The sequence below is a fragment of the Rhea americana genome, unplaced genomic scaffold (genome assembly GCF_003343005.1).
Source record: "Rhea americana isolate MKP2758 unplaced genomic scaffold, rheAme1 scaffold_18, whole genome shotgun sequence".
Classification (NCBI taxonomy): Eukaryota; Metazoa; Chordata; class Aves; order Rheiformes; family Rheidae; genus Rhea; species Rhea americana.
In genome coordinates this window covers 21,322-38,431 of record NW_028185927.1, presented here as the reverse complement: position 1 = coordinate 38,431, position 17,110 = coordinate 21,322, and the positions used below count along the sequence as shown (strand labels likewise).

At 35.0% G+C, this 17,110-nt stretch overlaps 1 long non-coding RNA gene across 3 annotated transcripts in view; it reads right to left on the bottom strand.

The window, feature by feature from the left end:
* Positions 1 to 17,053, bottom strand: part of LOC146597596 (uncharacterized) — a 50,381-nt gene extending 33,328 nt beyond the window's left edge. For 2 of the 3 annotated variants that reach the window (XR_014895433.1, XR_014895434.1), the window contains exons 1-2: positions 13,531 to 13,772; positions 12,742 to 12,881 (exon numbers count right to left, since the gene is read on the bottom strand). This is a non-coding gene — a long non-coding RNA (uncharacterized LOC146597596). Of the gene's footprint in view, positions 1 to 11,425; positions 12,882 to 13,530; positions 13,773 to 16,984 lie in introns of those variants that run through there. The other variant, XR_014895432.1, reaches the window with a different exon arrangement.
* Between the last annotated feature and the right edge of the window lie 57 nt (positions 17,054 to 17,110).

The following is a 17,110-nucleotide window of genomic DNA, read 5'->3' as shown; positions in this document are numbered from 1 at the left end:
AACTAAAAATAGCATACAATTAAAAATTGTAGAATTTCTGAGTTTTTTTTTTTTTTTTTTTTTTTTTTTTTTTTTTTTACTTACAGAATTCTGAAACTCAAGGAGCAGTTTTCTACATTTTAAAAGATTTTTAATCACAGACAGTAAGCTTTTATATTGTATTCCTATAGTACTGAATCTGAATAATTAACAACATTTAATTAACTTTTTCTTTCCACAAACAATGGTTTTGTTTGCCAAACATATACTAACTGAATATAAATGAAAGAAAATGACTCTCTAGAGAGATGATCAGTATTCATGTGCCATAGAGAACTCTGGATCTGGACAACCTTGTGAAGAAGACCTGAGCTCTATTTTCTATCTTTTCATTATTAGTTTTTTGCACAGAGCAAGCCAAATCCTAGGTAAGAAGTATGTCTTGATCCATCAGTGGATCCAAACACTTAAAATATGATGAAAAAGGCATTAGTACAACTAGCTCACCATACAAATGCAATTGCATTTCATTGCAGGCCAGTGAACAGTCATGCAGCAGGAAGAGAATTTAGCAACTTTCAATAGCTCTCTGTGCTTAACCTGGCTAGCATTTAGATTAAATCTAACTATTATCTCGTACTTACAAAAGAGCATTAAATGACATTTATCTATGGAAATTCAGAGAAAAAGACTGAAATAAAAGAACACACATGCAAAAATTAAGAAACTAAGTGTATCCCGAGATGCAGAGCTGGAAGAATCTAGTCTCCAAGTAACTTAACCATCTTTACATAAACTTATCAAACATTGCATTGAAAACTATTTAGAATCTTTGTCTCTATTACATCTATTTATAAGGCAGCTTCTATACCTCATTCATTTTATGAGTAGAAACTGCCGATTTTCCAGTTTACATTTATTAATGGCCCAGCTTAGGGTAATTTGTTCTTTTCATAACTGCCATTTACTTTAAACAGCTCTTTTCCCTGCCCTGTGGTTTACTCCCCACTGATGTTTTTAAATGTTACTATTGTATCACCTCTCAGCCTTTGTTTTTACTAAACTAAGAAAATTCAGCTCTTAAATTTCCTTTGGGCTGTACTATCAGCTGCACCCATCTCAGCTGAACTCACCTTTGCTGAAAGTAGGTGATGAGAATTGCAGAGTATTCCAGATGATGTTCAGACATATCAAGCTCTTGCATAATGGAAATAATACTTCCTAGAAATAGCTCAGACCCAAAAGAACCTCCAGTTCTTTATATGTTTATAGTCAAAAAGATATAATTTACATAGAAATTCTTTCATCTCATATTACTGACTTTCAAACCAATTTGTATTATTCCATAGTTCACAGTCATCCAATCATAAAATATTTTTGCATGAACACCTAGCTCTCATCTGCACTAATAACATCTATCACTTTGTCCTTAATACAACTTTTTTTGTGTGAGTAGCATTAGCAAAAATATTAAACAAGACAAACCTCTAAAATATTCCCTGAAGAATATTATTCTCCTATCTGCTATTTTCCCTTTCAATAACATCTATCGTCTCCTTGCACATTTTTAAATCTTAATTTATAAATACCCTTATTACATAACAAATTAAGTTTTAGAACAGTATCACATCCTATAGATTTACTGACAATATACTGAAGAAATGTCAGTCACAAAAAACATGAAAAACTGGGCCCTAACAGTAACGTTTGCTCTCCCTTTTGTGCCTCAGAAGTTAAACTCCCATGCTTAGCCAAATCCTAGTAGTGTTTCTCTCTCCAATATTTTAGGAGTCTTAGATGTAATGTATTCAATATATCCAAATCTATACTAGATGCCTGGATACTCTTCCAGTAGGATCTGCTTAACATTTCTTCCAAAAGTGTGCAATTACTTTTAACTGATAAAGGTAGACACTTTCTGCTTTTTAAAACTCTTTGAAATTCATAACAAAGACATGCTCATCTTGCCTTTATAAGATAAAAAGTAATTATCCCTCTGAATTAGAATACATAAGCAGGAAATCAAATGCATATTAGAGTAAATATTGCCTCTGTATTTACATGTACTCATTCGCAATCCATGGCAAAAGACATAAAACCATAGAGAATACACTAAGTAGCCTGCAATTCAGGTAAAAAGCAATCGTATTTTCCCTTGACAAGTACTGAAAGTACTGAAATATACTAAAAATACTGAAGTATACTAAAATGTACGATTAACCATTTTAAGGAAAGAATGCTTTAAGCAAATGCTTTAACTAAGAAATGCTTTAACCATGCTTCAGGGAAAGAAACAAGTATATAGATATTTCTTTCATGGTTTATTTTTGTTTCTATTAACGTATGGCTAAAAAGTGTGACAACAGGTAAAAAAAATGATACATATTTTCTCCCCAGCTCTCTTCACCTACTACACACACAAAAGCTCTGTCATCCTAGTTGTCTCGCTAGTTACAATTTCATAGCTTTGTATCAATTTCAAACAAGTTAAAAGTTTAATCATTTGATAAATCAAACGCTAATATTTAGTTGGCAAGAATTTGCTTTAAAATTAACACAATAACAAAACATCTCTAAAAGATATTTACACCCAAAATCTGTATTGGAATAGTCCTCCATGCCTGTGACTTGTAAATCTTTTATTCAATGGAGCATTATACGCTGCTTGTCCTTAATGGGCTAGAAAATACATTAATGGTATATAAATTTCCCAGTGCTGAACTTGTAAAATATAGTATTACAGTACATAGTAATGGTATTTCTGAATACTTTTTCATAAGCTGTGCACACACACACATTACTTGGAGCTAGTTTACAGATACCCATATATGTTAAGATGTGCCTTGGCTGGAAATCTACTAATCTAAACCATACTGTAGTATAACTGTGATATACTACAAATGCTAACAGATAAGATTTCCCAATTATAAACTTCACCTCATTCTTATGAATGCACTAAATGAAGAAGTGGAAGTGGACAAGATCTCATTTTGGATAAGACTGTAGTCCTTGTTAAATGTTATTACTTCAGAGCTGGTTATATATCATCATTGATATAACAATAACAGATGTCTTATTTGTACATTCCTTTTCTGTCTGCCTTTCAGCTATGATTTTACAACTTGTGAAGGATTATAAAAAATTACTAGAGATTTACAAGAGACTTCTGAAGTATTTATTTAGAAGCCAAGTATAAGATAGCTTTTCCAAACTCATTAACACAATTAAATTTTCATTCAAAGAACTATATTCTCTTTTACTTTCCTACTCTGTGAAACTATTGATTTGGGGCTGAGTTTTTCAGTAAGATTACTACACACTATAATGCTGACAGATATGTGGTACTGCTAACGATAAAAACACTACCTTATATTTGCAAATAAATGTACACAGGTTATAGCATTATATTCTCCTAAGGTTTGTATGAATCATGCTTTGATCAGTGATTCTATAAATAGTTTAAATTAGTAGGGATTGATCTGAAGCTGTTTCCTTTTCATTGTCCTGTCCTTCCCATCAATAAACAGGAAGATTATAATCACTACTTAAAACTTCCTTAATCAATGTTCGTTACTGTAGCATTTCACTGTCAAGAACAATGACCTCAATGAAATGGAAAAGAAAACAACCAAATACATACAAAAATCTCTCCTGTTTAAAAAAAAAAAAAAAAGTTTCAAAAAAAAAATTAGACTAATCCACACAGTTTCATCACTTTATATAGGAACTCTGTGAAATAGATGTCAATTCGTTTTCATAAAACCTTAAGGTAACTTAAGTTTGGGGCTGGAGGTCAATGTCAGGACTCAGGGAAGGGTTAATACTCTAAAATTATTAATATAAAAGCTTTGTGGCATATAAAAAGGTCATCAATTACATCTGTGAATTAGTAAGAATATATATTCCAATTAATTATCAGCCTGAACTGTCGATAGGACTAGGAAGCAGTTCTCCAGTTTCCAAAACAAGCAATCTGACATAGCTGAAGAAAATACAGAGCCTCTAGCTTTTAAAAATATGTCATGAAGTTTCACAAATAATCATTCCAGGAATTTTAACCTTTGCCATCCATATTTACTATTATCATGACTGGGAACTTTGCTCTTGTGAGGACTGCATAATCAGATTTTTAATCTATTTATGTTTTCAGTTGCAATTCACAAAATCAGATTTCACCTAAAATTTTGAAGGTTTTGCTCTCTGATTATTTTCGACCAAAGCTATACAAATTTCCATCTTATTCAGTCACTAAGTTGTGACTGAGTTGGTCAGAGGGAACTACATATCCAAGCCTGCTGGGTGCTTTGCCATAGTAAGTCCTACAAAGCAAAGGAGAATATTGATTAATAGATTATCTCACTAAACATAGCTATATGGCTTCTAGACCTGAGATGACTCATAATGACCAGCTCAAAGCACAAAAGGAGGAACTCACATCCACCTGTATCAGTCTGTATAGAAGTACACTTCAGATATGTCTATATGGCATAACAAAGTGTGGTTCAGAAATCTATTCTGAATATTTTTTGAGTTCTGTAAACCATTAGCTCACCTACAGCAATCAGTTATGACAAAAAGCAGAAGAGTGTATGTGCAGCATCACACTCATAGTTATAAATATTCTAATACATAATATAACTCTACCAACTCTGTACCATGCAAGAGTCTATAACTTGCCCAGTACAACCAAAGTCCAACTCAGATTATTACATAGCATTGTTCCTAAAATTGTATTTAATTTTTCTAAAAAGGATTTAATTGGTTCAAAAATCCCTACCAATGCAAATTCTGAATTTTATTTAGATGTGGTAAAGACAATGAAAAAGAGAAAGCCTTATGCGGAGAAGCTAAGAAACTAATCAAATTTGATCTTCTAGAAATTAGGTCTAAGTGCTGTACAAAATATAAATACAGGAAGAAATATATAATGCTTAAAAATAGCTTAGAGATATGGGCTGTCAGATGTAGACAGTACGCAATAACTGACAGAAAACGTAAGCATTCTATCAGTTGACAGTATGCACACTGTTTTCTGACATCACTAGCAACTGGGGGAAAAAAGGATGAAAAGCCAGTTCTGAGAGTCATCAACTGGAACTGAACGATGACCACATATAGCGCTGTGTCACAACACAGATCAAAACTAGACTTACTTAAAGTTTGAAAAACACTTTATGAGGAAGCATAGGAAACTCTGGAAGATTTTATTCTCCTCTCACACTGGTGTAGCCGGTGTGCTGACTTCAGTACTCTGGTGAGATTCAGTACTGAGATTCAGTTTCAAGGTAAGGAGAAATTCATTCTTCTCCTGTGATTACTTTGCAACATCTAATCCGTACAAAGTATCCGTAACATATTGGAAAGATTTCTGTGCTACCATTGCACTTCAGTAAAAGTTCTCCATGTCGAGAAAATGTCAAGGTCAGTTGAGATTTACCTACAAATGACTCTCCGGCTACTTTTATTAATCATATGACCCATCACAGCCAAAAATGTAAGCAGAGCTTCTCTGACAAGTGCTAGTGGCCAAACTACCATTAAAACTATCTTTTCCTCCTTCAACAATTCCTTCAACAATATCATCAGTGTTGTCAGCATGGAAAGAGAAAAATCTTATTTCACCTCCACACATTACGAAGAAATTCTAGGTAATTATGGTTTCACTAACATGTTGCTGACCCAGTACCTATGATGAACTATAACCTGCATGACTTGCAATAAGCAGTCTTGTAGTTACAAAGTATGTGATAAAAGAATATAATTCTGTGATTCAAGCTCTTCCAAATGCTCTCGTATTGTTCCTCACTGTTATACATAGCCAAAGAATTTGCCTGGCATGAACTCCTAAATAATACGTCAATTTAAAAGTACACTAGTAAAAAAAATAATAGGTCCCAAAACTCCCATCAGGAGAGAACTGAAATGGAGAATTTTTGGTGCTTATGCTACAGATTAAAAGCTAAATCTAAAATACTGTCTTGTTAGTTGTAAGGACTTGCTATCACTAAGTAGGTTTAAATAAAACGCACTTACCTGATTTTTTCTGAAATCATCTTTTTCATCATTCAGATTAAATTTAGTATTTCAGAGGTGGAATAGTGCTAAAGACATATCATTGCCTACAGAAGAAAAAACTTTAAAGAAGTCTTTTGTAGAGGAATAGCAACAGAGATTATGTTTAGATCCCTAATAACTTACTATATTTAACATCTTAAAGAAAAGTTTAAAAGGCAACTTGAGTACCATATGGATAAATCTAGTTTATCCAAGTCAGGAAAACAAGCTATAACAAAACTAAGTGAAAAAATTAAAGCTAGACAATTTCAAATAACAAGGCGGCTACTTATAGACAACCATGAAGGCAATTAACTACGGAAAGAACTCAGCAAGAGGTTACACATAGTCTGCATTTCTGGTTCTGTTTCAATCAAAAGTTAAAGATATTTTGATTACTTTTTTGTTTTTAGAAGATTTCTCTAATTCAGTCACACATGTTGGATTTGAGCTGTAATTAATTAATAAAATACCTATGATTTATGTTAGGCAGGAAATCAAGCTAAATGATCATAATTGCTTCCCTTCTTGCCTTAAATCAGAATATACATATATAACTATACAAACAAAGCAGACTATTTTAAATTCATTTTGAATGTATGCAAATGCTTGAGCAGAGAACAAGAGCTAGGCTTTACATATCTAATGCAAATACTATCAATGATTTTTTCTGCAATATTAGAACATTGAATATAGCAGCAATAGACCCATTTTCTAAACTAAACTTTTCTTAAATAGCATTATCTAGCAAATGGCATCTATTTTATTGCTTTGAACAGTCTCATCAACCTGCCACAAAAGACGCTAAGTATACCAAAGCCATATAACATGGCAGTAGCCTACATTTTAACTTACCCTTAGGGATTACTTAACCTCTTGTTTTACTTTTTCCAGACCAAATCAACGTTAAGGATAACCAAGTGATGATATCATAGAATCATAGAATGGTAAGGTTGGAAGGGACCTCTGGAGATCATCTAGTCCAACCCTCAGCATAGCCCATACAGGGATTGAACCCGTGACCTTAGCATTAGCAGCGCCATGCTCTAGCCAACTGAGCTAAACCTGCCCCCATATATATGTCATAACTATATAAAGGTCAACAAGGTTTAAATGCATTGGGTTCTACTCATAAATATTTGACTAATAGGAGCATGTTTTTCATCTTTAAACTCTAAGATTGGCACTGTGGTAAGCAGCAAATTATTCTGAATAAATATGTAAAATACTCAGTTCTATGTGCTGACACCTAAGTTGAACTTCTCAAAATATGTGCTTGAATACTTTTGTCAAAGATCAAGCAGTGGTAATAATTCTTCTGTTACCAAGCATTGCTGTTTAAATGTAACTGAACAAACCAGTATCAGTTATACAATGTGCCTGATTCTGAACTTACATACTTTGGCTCCAACGGAATGGTTTTGGATTTACACTAGAACACGTAAGAACAGACTCTTGTCCTACATCTCTTAACAAAGCAGCAGCTTTATACAGAGTTTATGATACAGAAAGGACAGACTAGTTTTATTACAGCTTAATAGGAGGAAACCTCCATCAAGACCATCTATGCTGAGGCCAGTTACATTGCCACTTCGGATATCTTGGAAGTAACTGATTTTAGTGCTGTTGTATGCATCTGAATAATGTAAGCACACTCAAAAACTTTCCTCCCTGACAAGTAAGATGTTAAACCAGAAAAATGAATTTTCTTTTTATAACTAAAATGAAAAATTGACTTAATGTGCAAAGTAAGTCATTAACAACTACCACTCCAGGGAATTACATACTTTTTATATTTCATTTATTTACTGTCTCAAATAATCCATCTGTACCATCTTCTCTGTTTTGATTCTTGAAAAGACAATAGATCTGAACAAATTGCCATCTGAGCCCAGAAAAAATGTCACCAATTAAACTATTACTATTTTTTCCATTTTAAAAACAGGACTGAGGGAGAGCTTGGAAAGCATTTTAACCTATCTATGTGTTTTTCAGGCTGTTGGATTAGGCAGGTTTCTCCCACCTCCAAATTAGTGTGGCTTGAGTTAGATTTAAAAACAGGTCCCATAGGAGGTTGACAAATGGATTAAAGTAGAACATAAATTCCTTATGTCACCCAGTCCCTTAAACCTTGATGTCAGTAACATGCCTAATCATTCCATTATTATAAATGTCAAATATGCTTTACATGTGTTAGAAAGAGTGAATGGGTATAAGAAGAAACAGAAGACTCAAGAAATTGTAATGCTATTATAAACTTTCACGCAACATTTTTAAAAGAATTGCATAGTGGACATGCACTAATATTTCATTTTCCTATTAATATTCATATTTTCTTATAATCTACACATTAGATTCCCTGCTATTTCTGTCAGCAAGAACAGTGTACTCATTGCACTATATATACTCTGCTTTTCCTTAATGGTGCTATTTTATGAGCTAGCATAGCAAACTAAAGAGCTTATCAAGGTGGATGCAAAGAATACAAGCTTGCAATGTGAAACTTTTTCAGTAAGTTAATTTGAGAAGTTGTATCCAGGAATCTTGCTTAGAAAATACCAAAATTCTTCATTCTATTCAGCAAGATGAATGCATCAGCTGAAGCAGATTTTTCAATGCATTTTAAGAAACATATTGCAGAGTACAGAGAGCAAAAAAAATGGCAATCCTTTCAGAAAAATGACTTAAAAAATACACTGGAAGAATTGGGCTTGCATACACTACAAAAAAATGGGAGAACTGGACCAACATTACAATAATCTTCAAACAAGAAGTCAGTGATTTATGATTCTCCTCTTTCTTCAAAGTATAGAGCTGAAGGCAAGCGGCTTAATTTACAGTACGTGAGCCTGGAATCAAACATTATAAACAAGCTTTCAAACATTAAGTGAGGTAAAATACTGGAATACATTACCAATGAATACCTCATTATGGAAGTCTACAAGAACAAACAAGAAATGTTTCAGTAAGGGACAGTGCAGTCATATTTGATCCTATCAAATGCTGATCTGGCTGCCAAGATGATCTCTTGAGGTTAGCTGCATTCTACATTTCTATGATTCTGTGATAACAATCATTTAAGAATGTTACAATTCTTGAACAGCAAAAATACTTGGTATATAATGAGAGGTTAGAATCCTTGGGCAATAAACAATTAAGCATCTTGCATGAAAAGAAAACCTCAGCAACGTAGTATCACTCCCTAAGCTTAAGGGGACAATGGAAATTTCACTACCGGAAAAAACATGTTAATCTACTCTTATATTCCTCACCAAAACTCTTCTGATCTAAAATAATCTAGTTTCCTAAAAACTGTCTCAGTGTTCCAATTTTCATATAACAAGGTCCTAATTTTCAGATTTAATAATCATATGCAGCTGCCACAGAAGTCAAACAGCAAATCTGGTGAGTGGCAAACTATATGAGCAAATCTTTGCTGTTCTTCCCTCCCCTCCCAATCCCTCCCTTCCCCCCCACAGAAGAATGAGAGGAATTGGACAGGAAAAGAATTGAACTACCACAACAACAGACAATTCTACAGATTTAAGTTTCTATTGACAGTTGATACTCTCTTGTTCAGTCAATGGGCCAGGGAGTTAACACTAATCTGTAATATCACTTATAATTTCATGCCTCGGCAGAATCTGTACCCTCTTTCAGAGATTTTGTTAGAAAGCAAAGAATTAGCAATATTTGAGCTAGATTTAGGCAGGTAAAGTGTGTATCCTTCTACTTGAAATGCTTACTTTTGGCTCTGAGGAAACAAGAGCAGATAGACTTCCTAGCTACTCTGATGTACTTTGTTTTCACCAAGTTATCATGAACAACTCAGGCAATATGGTAGAGTCATGCTATTTGACAAGTGCTTACCAAACACATTGCAAGTTATTAAATTTTGCTAATTATCAAAGTAAACAGAAATACAGAAAACAATACAATCTATCACAAAGTGTACTTTTAAACTGAAATAGTTGTATTTTAATTGATTTTTGCTTTAATATAGTTATACATTGCAACATTACTGTTCCAACGCTAAAGACAGAATTTTGGAAATGATACCATTTGTTTTGGTGTAATCCTTGACTCAGTCATTCCTGTTTATCTGTTTCATAAAACAGTGCTTAATTTCTAATTTTTCTCTCCTTTGCCTTACTTGTATAGAAAAAATAGACAGCATACCTCTTCAGTACCTTAACCTTTCAGTTCAAAGTTTGGCCTCCATCATTATTTACTTTATACTGTCCACGTCATTCACTGAAAATAGTCTTATTAATTTGAACATGTTTTCTAATAAAGCTTTTTAACATAGTAGCTTATTGCATAAACATGGGCATGAAGGTAAATATGAACAAATCCATCTTCAGAATACCTTTTTTCTAATTATGCATATGGGTGCATGCGTGTGTGTGTGTGTGTGTGCATGTATAAACACACACACTTAAAACCAAGATTATAGATTTAAGTCAAAAATGTCCACCAATTTTGGCTACCCAAGGCAACATACCTAGGATCTGATCTTTCAGAGTACTCTGTTCTCTGCAACTTCCATTAAATTCAATTCAGTTAGCATTTAGTGCAAGAGGCTCTCCAATATCTCTGTAAGATCTCAGTAGAGAGATGCCAGATAATCATACTTTTGGTTTAATGGTTGGCATCCTAATTTGGATGTCTAATTTGTGATGTTAATCCTCAAAGACTCTTCTACAGTCAACGGAAAGAGGCAGCCCTGCTCTCTCTGGCTATGTACGCCTATTCCCTCCCCTGTGCTGGTATCTACATTGATGAGGCTGGGCTGTCCAGTGAGCTAGATCCACAAGTTGATTCAGCTGAAAAATAATACTTTTGGTTAGTTTTTTTTCAAGTATGTTCATTTTTCAGGTGGATCTGCCTGACCACGTAGGCACATAATCAGTAGTAGTAGCACAAATGCACAGGTGAGAATGTGAAACTGCCTGCAGTAGGTTGGGTCAATCTCTTTAGGCTGCAGTTTATGGCACCTATGCAATTAAATAGGATGTCTGGGACTGGATAATGTGGCTGCCTTTTCAAAAAAGATGATGAGGAAAGAAAATTCTAAGCTTACATGAAAAGTCTGTAAAGAGACAAGGTAAGAATCCATTTTACCTGGGCAGTAGTCAAATTATCTTAACATTTAACTTTTTTCTTTCTATAGTTCACAACTCATTCACCAAGTACATATTCCAAGTTCTGCCACAAATGAGACAGAGGTCCTATAGAAAATAATTCATTTCATCACACAACAACAGTGTTTTCGCTGACAGTGAACAAAGAAGCAAACACCTGGGGAAAAGGCAGCATGCGACAGTTAATGATATTTTAACATATGCAGACAAAGACAAAATGACTTAGAACTGCATTTGAAACCAGGAAAATATTTTAATATAGGTTTATATATATGATTACTGAGAGTTTAAAAAGGTAAATTCAAACTCCAGAAATTTTGTCATGTGGAATTACCAAGGAGTCAAGCTCCAGGATAAGAACACACAGGGCATGTTAACATTTCAGTCATAGAAATTGATTTCTAAGTAACTCATCATTTTCAAAATTCTTTTATAGCTTGTTACAGAAAATACATAAACATACAGCTTACAACCATAAAAATAGTCTGCTTCAAAGTCCATTAAAATTAATGATTGACTTTCAATTGACCATAGATCAGGCACTGGGATCAGGCTCCCAGTATATAAAACAATGTTTTCAAAACACAGTACAAACACACACACATATATATTTTTTAAATTACTTCACCAAGAACATAAATATTTTAAAGAAAGATATATTGGGTATCCTTATAGTACAGAAAGCCAGATTAATTTTCCTCAATAACTTCTGTGATCACAATAAATAAATTTGAAGACACAGAAGAAAAGCAATGCCTGCCTTTTTGAACTGGTATTCTGCTACGTATAATCATCCTAATATTGTCATATTCTTCACAGTGTTGTGATATCAAGCAATCCTGTGAACACTTTTAAGGGAAAAAACAGAAACTTATGTGACCTACCATCTTACAAATTGGCAAAATAGTCAATGCTTAACAGTGATGTATAGACCAGTTGTTCCTTTTTTTTTTTTTTCTGATACAAATTGAGTGTATCACAGATTGTTCCATGATACAATTATTTTCAGTTAGCACATCAGAACCTATAGACATAAATTAGATTATAAATGGAAGGTTCTCCTTCTTAATGAGGTAACAACTGTATCCTGTGGAGATGTTTATTAGACCAGTTACAGATACAGTTACTGCTGAATTAAGGGGAAAAATACTCAAGTTTTTTTGTAATTCAGAAATGTCAAATACAAAGAGTTGTATTTCATAATAAAAAATACATGCAATATACAAAGAGACTAAAAAAACCTGCAAAAACACGTGCCAAACTGAATGATGTGAGAATACCGTGAGCATAGAAAACTGTAATAAGCACTCTAATCATAGTTGCAAACTAGTCTTAGTGTAGATCCCAACTCTAAAATCTACAGTCAAGAATAGTTAATTTTCAAAGCACATCTGGAGAACAGGCCAATTATGACAAACTAAAAATTCAAGAGTATTTGAGCTATACAGTCTATAAAGGAAGAAGACACAGGGCAGAACTTTAAAAAGTTACTCAATATCAAATTGTCACATATGTTACTAGTAGGATTTTAAACTAGGTGATCAACTGTTTATATGAGACTTACCAATGAAAGCAAAGCCTGACACTTCTTTTTCAGAAGAGTATTTGAAGAAGTACCTAAAGACTCAAGTTCGACATGTTGACTGCAAATGAAACATCTGAGAGAGAAGAAAGGGGTTCAATGGACCTCAAAGTGCCTGATGCCTGCATGAGAATCAAAGATGGCAACACTGATGGCAGTTGAGAGCTTTCCAAGAATAGGTACCTCAAAATCCACATACATCAAAACAACAAAAAGAAAAATAATCTTTTCTTTTCAAGCTCTAAAGGAAGCTGAAGATAAACTAAATAGGCTTTCTCTTCCTAGATGAGCACCAATTTCTAGAAGCATAAGATTTTCTGTTTTTTAAAATCCATGCAGAATGCAAATATGAATCATGATTTCAGATTTCCAAGCATATTTTAAGGATATTGATTTTTCTTCTAGTCCCCCCCCCCACACACACACACAACTGGGGACCTCACTGTGTAACAGTTCATGCCCTGAATCTGCCACTAAATTACTGACTTTTCAGTTACATAAAGGATGCTTCTTTTTTTCCTAATTGTTCATATGTACTGACATTTCTTCCAGAATTTTGTTTGAAGTCAATGGTACAGGTTTTTCGGTATTTCAAGAAAACTGCTTTCAGTTTTGAACAGGCGAACTATAAACCTACATAAAATAAAGCTCCTTGCTGTTCCTTGCTCATTTTTTCTAGTGACTGGAGCACTACAGGAAATTTTGTGGGTTTTTTTTAATCTTCTCTCTGATATCCACAATCCTCTTTTACACAGCTCCCCTCCCACCAACCTCTCTCAGTTTCTTCAGCAAGATCTGATCCAATTATCAGAAGTCTCCTCTCATTCTGAAAAAAGACTTCTTCCTCTCTCTTTCCTGCAGATGCTTCCACTATTCCTGCAAGTTGGAATAGTCCCACTTTCACCACTATGCAATTGCTCATTTGCCCTTCCTGGAAAATACGTAAGTGCGCTTAGAGTCTTCGCATTAATTTTGCTATAGGAGGCAACATGGAGCAGGGATTCTATCTATAGAGAAGTGGGGTGGTAAAGTAAAAAGATAGCTGTAAAGCCACGAAAATGAAATCAGAATTCACACTTTGTGCATGAATTGATTTCCTGTAAAACCATACTATAATTATCTAGTCTCAAAACACAGTGATTTTAAGCTCTATGGAAAGTAATGAATGGCATTTTAACTATGAACTTGGCTACAAACAATACTATGCATTCACCTTCTTATGGTAATGGGAGATACCTGCTAATATCCCAGGTAAAATATCAAATAACAATACAAAAAGTGGACCAAAGGTCTGTTACTTTATCCTTTGCCAACTATGACCAAGACTACCTTCACTAAATGATAGTCATTACTAGAGGTCTTCTGCCAGGCTGTTTCTTTCTGGTTCCTTAATTTTTGGCCCTATAGTTTCTGTGCTCTCCTCTTTTCCCCCCTCATTCATCGTTTTCAGTCATTAGGTTTTCCTTTGTTTCTTTTTCTTTAGCCCACTTTTATTCCTGGAAAGAAACTTAGTTTCTCTTAGTTTTTCTTGCACATGGACTGGAACCCATCCCCAAGGCAAAAATCCAAAAGACTAGCTGCCAAGGGCAGATGCCAAGGAAAGAGTACAAGAACAGAGCAAGCACATAGTCATATTTCCTCAGAGCATTCCCCCAGCATCCAGATTTGCATCTTGGAGATTTCCCAGCCCAAAGATATGTAAAAGCTTTTCCTGTATTTTTCTTTCATTAATTTCATCCATTTGCTTATTGAGTTTATACAAACTCCTATCATCCACATTTTATACAGCTATCCACAGCTCAGTTTCACAGTCTAATGTTCGTTGGGTAAGTAAAACTGTGATGGCAGCTTGATTAAACTATTTCCGATAGGAACACCTTTCCCCCCCCCCCTTTTGGTTTGTTTGGATTTTTGAGTATGTCATTGAAATAGTTCTGTGTTAACTAATATAGGCATGCTGTGGCTCATACATTTCCCATACAGAACTTCTGATCTATGTTTTCAAACATTCAAGTCCTTACACTTAACTGTAAATGCTTCTTTCAGATAAAAAGCAGCAACTCAACTCTGAAGGCTCTCACTAGGGTAATATTCTCTCAGATCATCTTGGCTGTAGTGAGCATTCATGCCAGAAGTTTATTTTCTTGTTTTTTAAAATAATTTTGAAATCTGCAGAACCTTCTTCTAGGACAAGAGTCTAGATATCTAAGACCTACACAGGCATTGGTCCACAAACTGCTAACTTCATACTGCAGTTCTAAACTATTCTACTTCTGTGCATTGCATAATGAAGTGTCATTTCGTTAAAAAAATAAATAAATAAAACAAGAACATTTACTACTTAACAAGAGAGATGAACAGAGATAAACCTACAAGTTAAAGCTAGAAACATTATTGTTTTAAAAATAATGTTTCACTGGAACTTACCCTGCAACAAAGAAAGCAAGACATAAATCATTTTTAAGAGCACGATTCACTTGCTTCTAAGGAAGCAGTAGTAGTGGTGGTAAAGATTTTTTTTAAAAAAATATATTTCAGAATTAGTTCTAATCTGGCAAGAAGAGGGAAAATGATCCTTTCTACGGCTCAGGAAAATTATAACCTAATAGGACTTAAAAACAGTTATCAGATTGAAAAGAACTCTCCCACCTCCCTCCCAAAAACGTACATCTTCTAATATTTAGGACACTACTTCATAGAGCTAAAGAAAATATTATCATTACATATTATGTATATTAATTAATATATATCAAGTCAGAAATTTATCCTTAATTCTGACTGGTTTCCATGCACATAACCACCCACAGATTTTATAAGGTCCTACATAAGCCTGGAATATACCCCAAATTCTACAGATCCGACAGATGGATAATTTCATAATTCAAAAAATTGTTGGTTTTATCTGTGATTCTAGAAAAACTGTATGGACAAATAAAGTTTTCTATCATAGAAACAAGTGGTCCACTTCTAGATAAGGAAAAAGTCATTTATATATGCATATCTGTATCTTTATCTACACATAGAAATCTTTTTGTTAAACTGTTTAGAAAAAGTAACACAATAATTTAGCAATCATACTGTTTATTACATTACTTCTCTCGATCTAGATGAAGAGAATAAATGTGTTCTTTTCTTAATGCTAGCTTCAATTTTTGCTTTTCCAACACTAATTGTAACCTTTTGTATGGCATACCAGAAACACAATCAACAAAAAATGAATCAGTATTTCAAAGCTTCAACATTTATATTTAGTCCAAGCCTGGCCTTGCTAACATAAACATACTATTCACAATCTTTTCCTTTAAGTTCCAGATCTCATACTCTTCAAGGAAACTTTGTAAAGTTTTTGGCTAAGATACAAAAAAGCACCTAAAAGGTGATCTTCAGTCTTCAAAAGAGATAGCAAATAAACAAAACCTAAAACACATATAAAAATTGATTTATACCTATATATAACCTATTTCTCAAGATTTTAAGTAAATTCAGTGTCCGCAACTGCAAGGCTGGGACTCCAAATTATGCACAAAAGGGAATAGTTTTGTCAGTCAGATGCCTGATTCAAGTCTCTTTGCAATCTCTGGTCCCTAAACAGCTGTTTATTAAAAGGAGCACCTATTTTCCCAGAATTATCTAAAATACCCAGCACAGGAATGAAGGCTTGAAACACACCCACTGAAGTCTAATGGTACCATCATCTGATTAAAAACAAGGTTGAGGCCTAACTAAATTTCAAGTCAATCAATGCATAAACTTGGACAGTTTTCTTCTAAAACTTAGCAGAGACCATTTGGGTGCAAGTGTAAGGTCACAGGTCTGTAAAATTAAGGCCAGTTAGGGTCTACAGCCACACTCGTCAGCAGCTCTTTACCACGAGCAGGAAAAAACAGGTATTTTGCAGCGGCTGCTCGTTAAGAGCCTGGAAATTATTTTACTCTAAAGTGCTTCAGTGGAGGCTCCTCACCACCACCACCACCACCACCACCACCACCACCACCCCGGGCTGCAGCTCCTGCTCAAGCCCAGCCACCCGCAGACAGACCGCCGCCCACCCGGCTCCAGCTCGGGCTCTGCCGCGGGGCCCCGCGCCTAACGGCCGCCGCCGCTAACGGCCGCCGCCGCCGCTAACGGCCGCCGCCAGCTCCCCCTGCGCCCGCAGCCTTCAGGGCTGCAACCCGTAGCCCCCTGGGGAGGTTCCCGCTGCGGGGAAGCGCAAGGCGAGACAGACCCCGTCCAGGCTTCCGAGCCTGGCGACCCCGCCGTAGACGCGCCATTTCCGCGCGGGCCAAGCAGCCGCCTCCCCCCACCCCCACCCCGGCAGCGGCTGCGGCTGCGCAGGCCCGAGCGGCGCGGG